This window comes from Vulpes lagopus, chromosome 10, assembly GCF_018345385.1.
Source record: "Vulpes lagopus strain Blue_001 chromosome 10, ASM1834538v1, whole genome shotgun sequence".
Lineage (NCBI taxonomy): Eukaryota > Metazoa > Chordata > Mammalia > Carnivora > Canidae > Vulpes > Vulpes lagopus.
In genome coordinates this window covers 116214000-116222898 of record NC_054833.1, presented here as the reverse complement: position 1 = coordinate 116222898, position 8899 = coordinate 116214000, and the positions used below count along the sequence as shown (strand labels likewise).

General features: G+C 39.3%; 1 pseudogene; it reads left to right on the top strand.

Moving 5' to 3' along the window:
- Positions 1 to 4650: 4650 nt before the first annotated feature.
- On the top strand, positions 4651 to 4837 carry LOC121499526 (annotated as a pseudogene).
- The last annotated feature ends 4062 nt before the right edge of the window (positions 4838 to 8899 follow it).

The following is an 8899-nucleotide window of genomic DNA, read 5'->3' as shown; positions in this document are numbered from 1 at the left end:
TCTGTCCCTCTCAGCTTTTTCTGGAACCCAATTTATACATAGATTCTTCCTTGTCAGGCTATCATATATTTCCCATAACCTTTCCTCATCATTTCTTAATTGTTTTTCTCTCTTTTTTCCTCAGCTTCCTTCCTTGCCATCAACTTGTCTCCTATGTCACTCACTCTTTCTTCCACCTCATTAACCCTCATTGTTAGGACCTCCAGTTTGGATTGCATGTCATTTAATTGATTTTTAATTTTGGCCTGATTAGATCTCAATTGTGGAGTCATAAAGTCTCTAGAATCCTTTATGCTTTTTTCCAGAACCATCAGTAGCTTTATAATTGTGCTTCTGAATTGGCTTTCTAACTTCGAATTGTAATCCAAATTCTGTAACTCTGTGGCAGAGAGTACTGTTTCTGAATCTTTCTTTTGTAATGAGTTGTTCTTTCTAGTCATTTTGCTCACTGTAGAGTGGCTGTATGAGCGGGCTCCATCAAGAATGTCAACCAAAACCTAAGTAAATTTCAACGTAGTTGATTCTGACGAAGTCAGAGACTAGAAAATGAAAACAAAGATCAGAACAACAACAGAAAGGACCACTAAAGTGAAATAAAAATTTTAAAACAAAGTAGTAAAAAATAAAAGGCCAAGAATTCCAAAAAATAAGAAAAAAAAGAAAAAGAAAAAAAAGCATAAAGCAAAAGTAAAGAGAGAAAAAAGTTAAAAGAAAAAAGAGAGGAAGGGAAAAGAAGGCAGGGACTGGGAGATGGTGCTGGTGAAAAAGTGGTAGTACTGAGAGAATGTAGTCTGAGGGGTCCTAGAGGTTGATCTTCTTGGTTCTGAGTGTATTAAGTTCTGTATGTTAGAAGATGCTTAGTCCCAAATTTATATAAACCACAAAGACTTGTAGAGAGCCCCACCACTGACCACCAAAACATAAACAAGATAAAAGGGGGGCAGAACTGCTATTCAACATAGTACTGGAAGTCCTCGCCTCAGCAATCCAACAACAAAAAGACATTAAAGGCATTCAAATTGGCAAAGAAGAAGCCAAACTCTCCCTCTTCACCGATGATATGATACTCTACATTGAAAACCCGAAAGCCTTCACCCCAAGATTGCTAGAACTCATACAGCAATTTGGTAGTGTGGCAGGATACAAAATCAATGCCTAGAAATCAATGGCATTTCTATACACTAACAATGAGACTGAAGAAAGAGAAATTAAGGAGTGAATCCCATTTACAATTGCACCCAAAAGCATAAGGTACCTAGGAATAAACCTAACCAAAGAGGTAAAGGATCTATACCCTAAAAACTATAGAACACTTCTGAAAGAAATTGAGGAAGACACAAAGAGATGGAAAAATATTCCATGTTCATGGATTGGCAGAATTAATATTGTGAAAATGTCAATGTTACCGAGGGCAATTTACACATTTAATGTAATCCCTATCAAAATACCATGGACTTTCTTCAGAGAGTTAGAACAAATTATTTATGATCTGTGTGGAATCAGAAAAAAACCCGAATAGCCAGGGGAATTTTAAAAAAGAAAACCATATCTGGGGGCATCACAATGCCAGATTTCAGGTTGTACTACAAAGCTGTGGTCATCAAGACAGTGTGGTCCTGGCACAAAAACAGACACATAGATCAATGGAACAGAATAGAGAACCCAGAAGTGGACCCTGAACCTTATGGTCAACTAATATTTGATAAAGGAGGAAAGACTATCCATTGGAAGAAAGACAGTCTCTTCAATAAATGGTGTTGGGAAAATTGGACAGCCACATGCAGAAGAATGAAACTAGACCACTCTCTTGCACCATACACAAAGATAAGCTCAAAATGGATGAGAGATCTAAATGTGAGACAATATTCCATCAAAATCCTAGAGGAGAACACAGGCCACACCCTTTTTGAACTTGGCCACAGTAACTTCTTGCAAGATACATCCACAAAGGCAAAAGAAACAAAAGCAAAAATGAACTATTGGGACTTCATCAAGATAAGAAGCTTTTGCACAGCAAAGGATACAGTCAACAAAACTAAAAGACAACCTACAGAATGGGAGAAGATATTTGCAAATGACATATGAGATAAAGGGCCAGTTTCCAAAATCTATAAAGAACTTATTAAACTCAACACCAAAGAAACAAACAATCCAATCATGAAATGGGCAAAAGACATGAAGAGAAATCTCACAGAGGAAGACATGGACATGGCCAACATGCACATGAGCAAATGCTCTGCATCACTTGCCATCAGGGAAATACAAATCAAAACCACAATGAGATCCCACCTCACACCAGTGAGAATGGGGAAAATTAACAAGGCAGGAAACGACAAATGTTGGAGAGGATGTGGAGAAAGGGGAACCCTCTTGCACTGTTGGTGGGTATGTGAACTGGTGCAGCCACTCTGGAAAACTGTGTGGAGGTTCCTCAAAGAGTTAAAAATAGACCTGCCCTACGACCCAGCAATTGCACTGCTGGGGATTTACCCCAAAGATTCAGATGCAATGAAATGCCGGGACACCTGCACCCCGATGTTTCTAGCAGCAATGTCCACAATAGCCAAACTGTGGAAGGAGCCTCGGTGTCCATCGAAAGATGAATGGATAAAGAAGATGTGGTTTATGTATACAAGGGAATATTCCTCAGCTATTAGAAACGATAAATTCCCACCCTTTGCTTCAACGTGGATGGAACTGGAGGGTATTATGCTGAGTGCAGTAAGTCAATCGGAGAAGGACAAACAGTGTATGCTCTCATTCATTTGGGGAATATAAATAATAGTGAAAGGGAATATAAAGGAAGGGAGAAGAAATGTGTGGGAAATATCTGAAAGGGAGACAGAACATAAAGACTCCTAACTCTGGGAAACGAACTAGGGGTTGTGGAAGGGGAGGAGGGCGGGGGGTGGGGGGAAATGGGTGACGGGCACTGAGGGGGACACTTGACGGGATGAGCACTGGGTGGTATTCTGTATGTTGGTAAATTGAAAACCAATAAAAATTAATTTATTAAAAAAAATAATAAATAAAATAAAAAATAAAAATCCAAAAAAATAAAAATAAAAAAATTTTAAAAAAGAGGGGGGCAGAATGAGAACGAAGAGAGAATATGATCTCACAGAATGAAACAGCATAGTATTCCACTTGGTTCTGGGTTCATGCTAATCATGTTTTAGAAGGTATTAACTTCTGCCTTTGTAGAACAAAAGGAGGCAGAAAAAGCACAAAACACAAAACAAAACAAAACAAAACAAAAATATATCTCATATATCTCCCCAAATTAAAATGAATATATTGAAGGGAATCCAGAAGTGGAGAAGATATCAATTGTAATTGTAATTGTAGAAGTATGAAAGCCAAAAAGGAAGAAACTTAAAAATGAAGAGCTGGCAAATTATTGTAGTTAAGGTGGGAAAAGAAAAAAATATTGGAAATTTTTAGTCTTATATAAAAACAAGTGGTACTGGAAAAGGGGCGGGGAAGAAGGGGTACCCTCTGGTTCTATATAGTGTAAATCCGTCGACTTCCCCTGGAGGTTTCCAGCGCTGCTTGGTCCAGAACTTGCCCTTCCCCTGTCCTTCCAGCTGGTCTCTGGGGGAGGGGTGTGCTGTGCTCACTCTCAGGTGTGTGCACCTGGGGAGGTACCCCCACTCCGCGGTCTGGGGCTCAGTGGGAGCTCTTTACCCCATGAGGCTTCTGTCCCCTGCCCCTCCCACACCCGTCCCAGGCACATGGTGACACAGGAGGAATAACACCACTGGCGGCAGCCAGGTCTCCAGCCCTGGGGTCAGCTCCCCCAGTAACCACCTGCAGCTCCCAGTCCGCACTGGCCTAGGTGCTCCTGGGTGGAGGCACTGACCTGCACAGCTTGGGGCGCCCGGCGGCAGGAGCATCCTCGCTGTCCTGTGCCCTCCCCGCCTCCGTCTGTCCGGGGGGACCTCAGGATGGGGGCTGTGTCCCCCGGCACCCTGGGATCCGGGGCCTGGGCTGCTGGAATCATGCTCCTGGGGGCGGCTCGGTAGCAGGGAGCAGCCCCCCTGCCCGGAGCCCCCGCCTGACCCACCGGCTTCTCCCCAGGCCCCGCCAGGTGCGCTCCAGCCCCCGACCGAGCTCCCCGCGGTGTGGGTGCGCTCTCCCCGGCGCCCTCCTCTCCCAGTGACCCCGGGAGACGGGAGGGTCCCCGCCCCTCCTGCGCTTCTGCTCGGTTCCCTGCTGGGCACTTTCCTTCGGGGAAGGATCCGAGCGGATTTTTAAAGTTTCCGCATCTCTGGGGTGGGCTCTCCTGGCCCGAGGCTCCCGCTGCCCCCCTTAGCTCGGCTCCTCCCAGGGCCTCCCCCCCGCCCTCGATTCATTTTTTTCTTTTTTCCTTTTTCCACCTTCCTACCTTGTTAGAAGCAAAAACCCTTCTCTTTGTAGCATCGGGCTATCCCCTCTTTAAATTTCAGGTTGGATCCATAGGTGTTCAGGAAGCTATCCGGGGGAGTGGGTGGGAGCCGGTCAGGTGAGGACCCTACTCTTCACTGTCTTGAAGAGTCCAAATTCCTTTTTCTTTCATTTTTTTTTTCCTTTTTCTTTCAAATTTTTATTTAAATTCCAGGAAGAGGTTGCTCTCCCGAGGAGCTCTCTCCCCGGCGGCCCGCCGTGGGCATGGCCCGAGGAAACCAGCGAGAACTACCCCCACCAGAAAAACAAGAAGAAATCCTAGGAAATTAGCAAGGGAGAAAGAAAAGAAGATAGCTTGACCACTTCTCAGAGAAAGCAGAGGGACTCTGAGATAATGCAACCAAAGCAGAAGGCAGCTAATGAGAAGTCTATGCAGACAAAAGAAAAATGATGGCTATTTGGAAAAACCTGGGTGCTACTGCCAACTAAGTGTATCATAAGCTCTAAGGTCAAAATTTTGTGGAGTGAACAATCATGTTATATCCTTACAAAACTATTTTAAACTTTACCTTTCAGCCTGACTTAGTGTAATGTTTCATAACCATTCTTCAAAGAATAAAACACTAACTGTGCATGTGAAAAAATAAACAAATAAATTGCCATGGAAACCCCACTGAAGGCTTTAGCGGCGGGAGCAGCAGGTATGATATTATATCATATTAACATATGGTATAATATTAGTTTCAGGTGGAGAATTTAATGATTCATCACTTAGAGAGAACACCTGGTACTATCCCAAGCACGGCCCTCTTTAATACCCATCACCCATTTAATGCATCCCCTGCCCACCTCCCCTCTATCCACCCTCAGTGTATTTTGTGACTTTAAGAGTCTTGTATGGTTTGTTACATTAAATCTTCCCATCTAGAACATTTTATATGTTTCAATTTACTCAGTTCCTCATTCAAATGACTTGAAGTGGGTTTGTTTTGGTTGTAGATTGTGCAGCCAGATTTCAGTTATCGAATATTGCATGGAATTAGAAAAGTGTGTGAATTGGGGTGCCCTCCAATGAGCTAGGTTACATAATGGAAATGTAAAATTTGTTCCACCTTAAGAGATAAAATTTGTTTAATATAATGGTAATGGAAGATGATATAAATGGAATTGATGGCTCATTTTCCAAATGTTTTAAATAATAAAATATCATTTTGGCAAGTTTAATGATTTAACATGAATTAATGTAAGTCTTTGCATATAAATTAAAGATATAATTAAGTGGGATAGAGGATATTTTGTTTGACAGCAGTTTGTATAAAATATGAGAATTTTGGGATCCCTGGGTGGCGCAGCGGTTTGGCGCCTGCCTTTGGCCCAGGGCGCGATCCTGGAGACCCGGGATCGAATCCCACATCAGGCTCCCGGTGCATGGAGCCTGCTTCTCCCTCCGCCTGTGTCTCTGCCTCTCTCTCTCTCTCTGTGACTATCATAAATAAATAAAAAAAAAAATTAAAAAAAAAAAAATTTAAAAAATAAAAAAAAAAAAAAAAAATATGAGAATTTTAATTGACCCTTAGCACCTTAGAGATAGTTGAAGTTGCCATGCTATAGTATGTGGATGGTATAATCAGAGTATATTAGTAGAGAATATGCCAACCAAGAAAAGGAATGAGCCCATGAAGACTTGATGATATTTGGAAATCACTTCCAATTATGGGTACATTAGAGGATCTTAGTCATATTAGAATATCTTCAGAATGGAGTGAATAGGGGCATGAAAGTCTTGGAAAATAGTGTGGGGGTATTAAGAAAATAGAGGTATTAAATAGTTGAAATTGCATTGGAGGAGTAGACATGTAAAGGACACAAAAACTGGTTTTATTATTTATTATTTATTTATTTATTTATTTATCTATTTAAATATATATATTTTATTTTTTTATTTTAAAAACTTTTAAAAAGATTTTATTTATTCATGACAGACACACAGAGAGAGGTAGAGACATAGGCAGAGGGAGAAGCAGGCTCCATGCAGGAACCTGATGTAGGACTCTATCCCAGGACCACAGGATCACAACCTGAGCTGAAGGCAGACATTAAATCACCGAGCCACCCAGGCATCCCTAAATATATGTATTTTTAAAAATTTTATTTATTTGACAGAGAGAAAGAGAGAGTGCACATAAGCAGGGGGGATCAGCAGAGGGAGAAGGAGAAGCAGCGAGGGAGCCCAATGTGGGGCTCGATTCCCGGGATCATAACCACAAGCCAAAGGCAGACACTTAATTGACTGAGCCACCCAGGCTCCCCTAAAACTGGTTTTTACTCTTTGAAAAACTATTATGAGAAAATAAATTTATTCACTCTTCTGACCGATTTAGATTTTTTTTTTTTTATTTAGATTTAAAGGGAACATTTAAATTGAATGGGATAGGGATCCCTGGGTGGCGCAGCGGTTTAGCGCCTGCCTTTGGCCCAGGGCGAGATCCTGGAGACCCGGGATTGAATCCCACATCGGGCACCCGGGGGATGGAGCCTGCTTCTCCCTCTGCCTATGTCTCTGCGTCTCTCTCTCTCACTGTGTGCCTATAAATAAAAATTAAATTGAATGGGATAGAAACAATTGCCACTGTTTCCAGTCTTCATGGAGGGCTGAATTTGTTTTCAAAAGCTAGTATTAAATAAAGTTCAAAATTATTATTTATTGTATTAATTGAAAAACATTAATAGTGATTCAATTAATAATTTTGAGTAACACTTAAAATTCCCTTTTTTCTAATTTCTGATTGTTTACACCTATGTTTTTCCCAAAGTTATTACACACATAGGCATTATGTATAGGCATGAGGACACTCAGAGATTAGTAGTTCAGAGGGATGGTTAAAACTTGGACTTATATACTGTTTTAAAATATAATACATTTCTTGAGAAGCAAAAACAAAGAAAAAGGACTTTGAGCTTCTAACAAATTATTGGAAGGCAACTATATTGGGGAAAGTAATGATAGGAGCTGATTTTACCAAGATTTGTTATGTGGATTCTTGTGTTACATTCCTGAGATATTAAGAACCTAGAATTTTCTCTAGATTAACTTCTGTCTTTTGTGGTAGGAAGGGGAGGGGGGCCACCCACTTTTAGACAAATGACAGAGTGAAGAGAGCTTTTCTGGTATCCATTTCTTTTCAATTGCTGTCAGCTCAAAATAACCCTTATGCCAGAGTAGCATATTATATGGGAGTGGCAAATTCTGCTACTATTAAAACGATATAGGCTCTTTATGACATACTGCATCCTCTGTCATACTAAACTTTAAAAAATTCTGGAAGAACATTATTATTAGCAGTAATGTGGAAAAGATTATTTCTGTGTGCAATAAATGATAAATTTCCTTTAAATCATTATCCCTACAGAAAGTAGCATAATTACAATATTTACATGTATTTCTTATATACTTGAAAGCAGAGTTAGTGCAATAAAGGCCTTATGATTTATTTACTTTTTAAAAGGAAGAATAAAATTCACCCTTATATTTCCAAATATTTGTTTCTAAAACTACAGGCTTGAATTTTCTTTTTTTTTTTTTTATTGAGCATTTAATTTATTTTTAAAAAAATTTTTCTTTTTCAAGTTTTTATTTATTTATATTTTAAAGTTTTTAACAAGGCAAGTATTTTAATTTAATTTGTTTTTATATTTAGGCCATTAGAGTTTATATTGTCTATTTATTTATTTGTAGTTTCAAGGGTTTTATTCTGTAGTTTCAAGTTTTTATTTAAATTCCAATTAGTTAACATATAGTTTAATATTAATTTTAGGAATAGAATTCAGTGATTCATCACAAACATTATTGAATGCTCACCACAAGTGCCCTCTTTAATACCCTTCACCTATTTAACCCATGAGCAACCCAGGCTTCCCCTCCAGCAACCCTCAGTTTGTTCTCTACAGTTAAAAATCTGTTTTATGGTTTGCCTCTCTCTCTTCCTCTCATGTTCGTCTGTTTTGTTTCTAAAATTCTACATATACATAAAATCATATGGTATTTGTCTTTCTCTGACTGACTTATTTTGCTTAGCATATGTAAGTTTGAATTTGATATATTTTTAACCTTAAAAAGAAAATTAAAGTAGGCTGTATGCCCAGTGTGGAGTCTAGTGTAATGTTTGAGTTCATAACCCTGAGATCAAGACCTGAGCTGAGATCAAGAGTTGAATGCTTAACGGACTGAGCCACCCAGACACCCCTTGAATGATTCGATTCCACAGTACCTTGTGTTTCTTCTGACATTAAATATTTCAAGATAAATACAAACATATATAAAGTATAATATTATTCATAAGCATAGAAAATAAGGGTTTTATTTTTTACTTTTTGAATACATAAACTATTTCATTGTTTTATTTCATGATCTTTGTGTGTGTGTTTTACTTTTTTTTTTTTTTATTTCATGACCTTTGTAAGGCCAAGTTTTGATCCTAAATTTTTCTGGTATAATGGTTTTAACTTTGTGGCA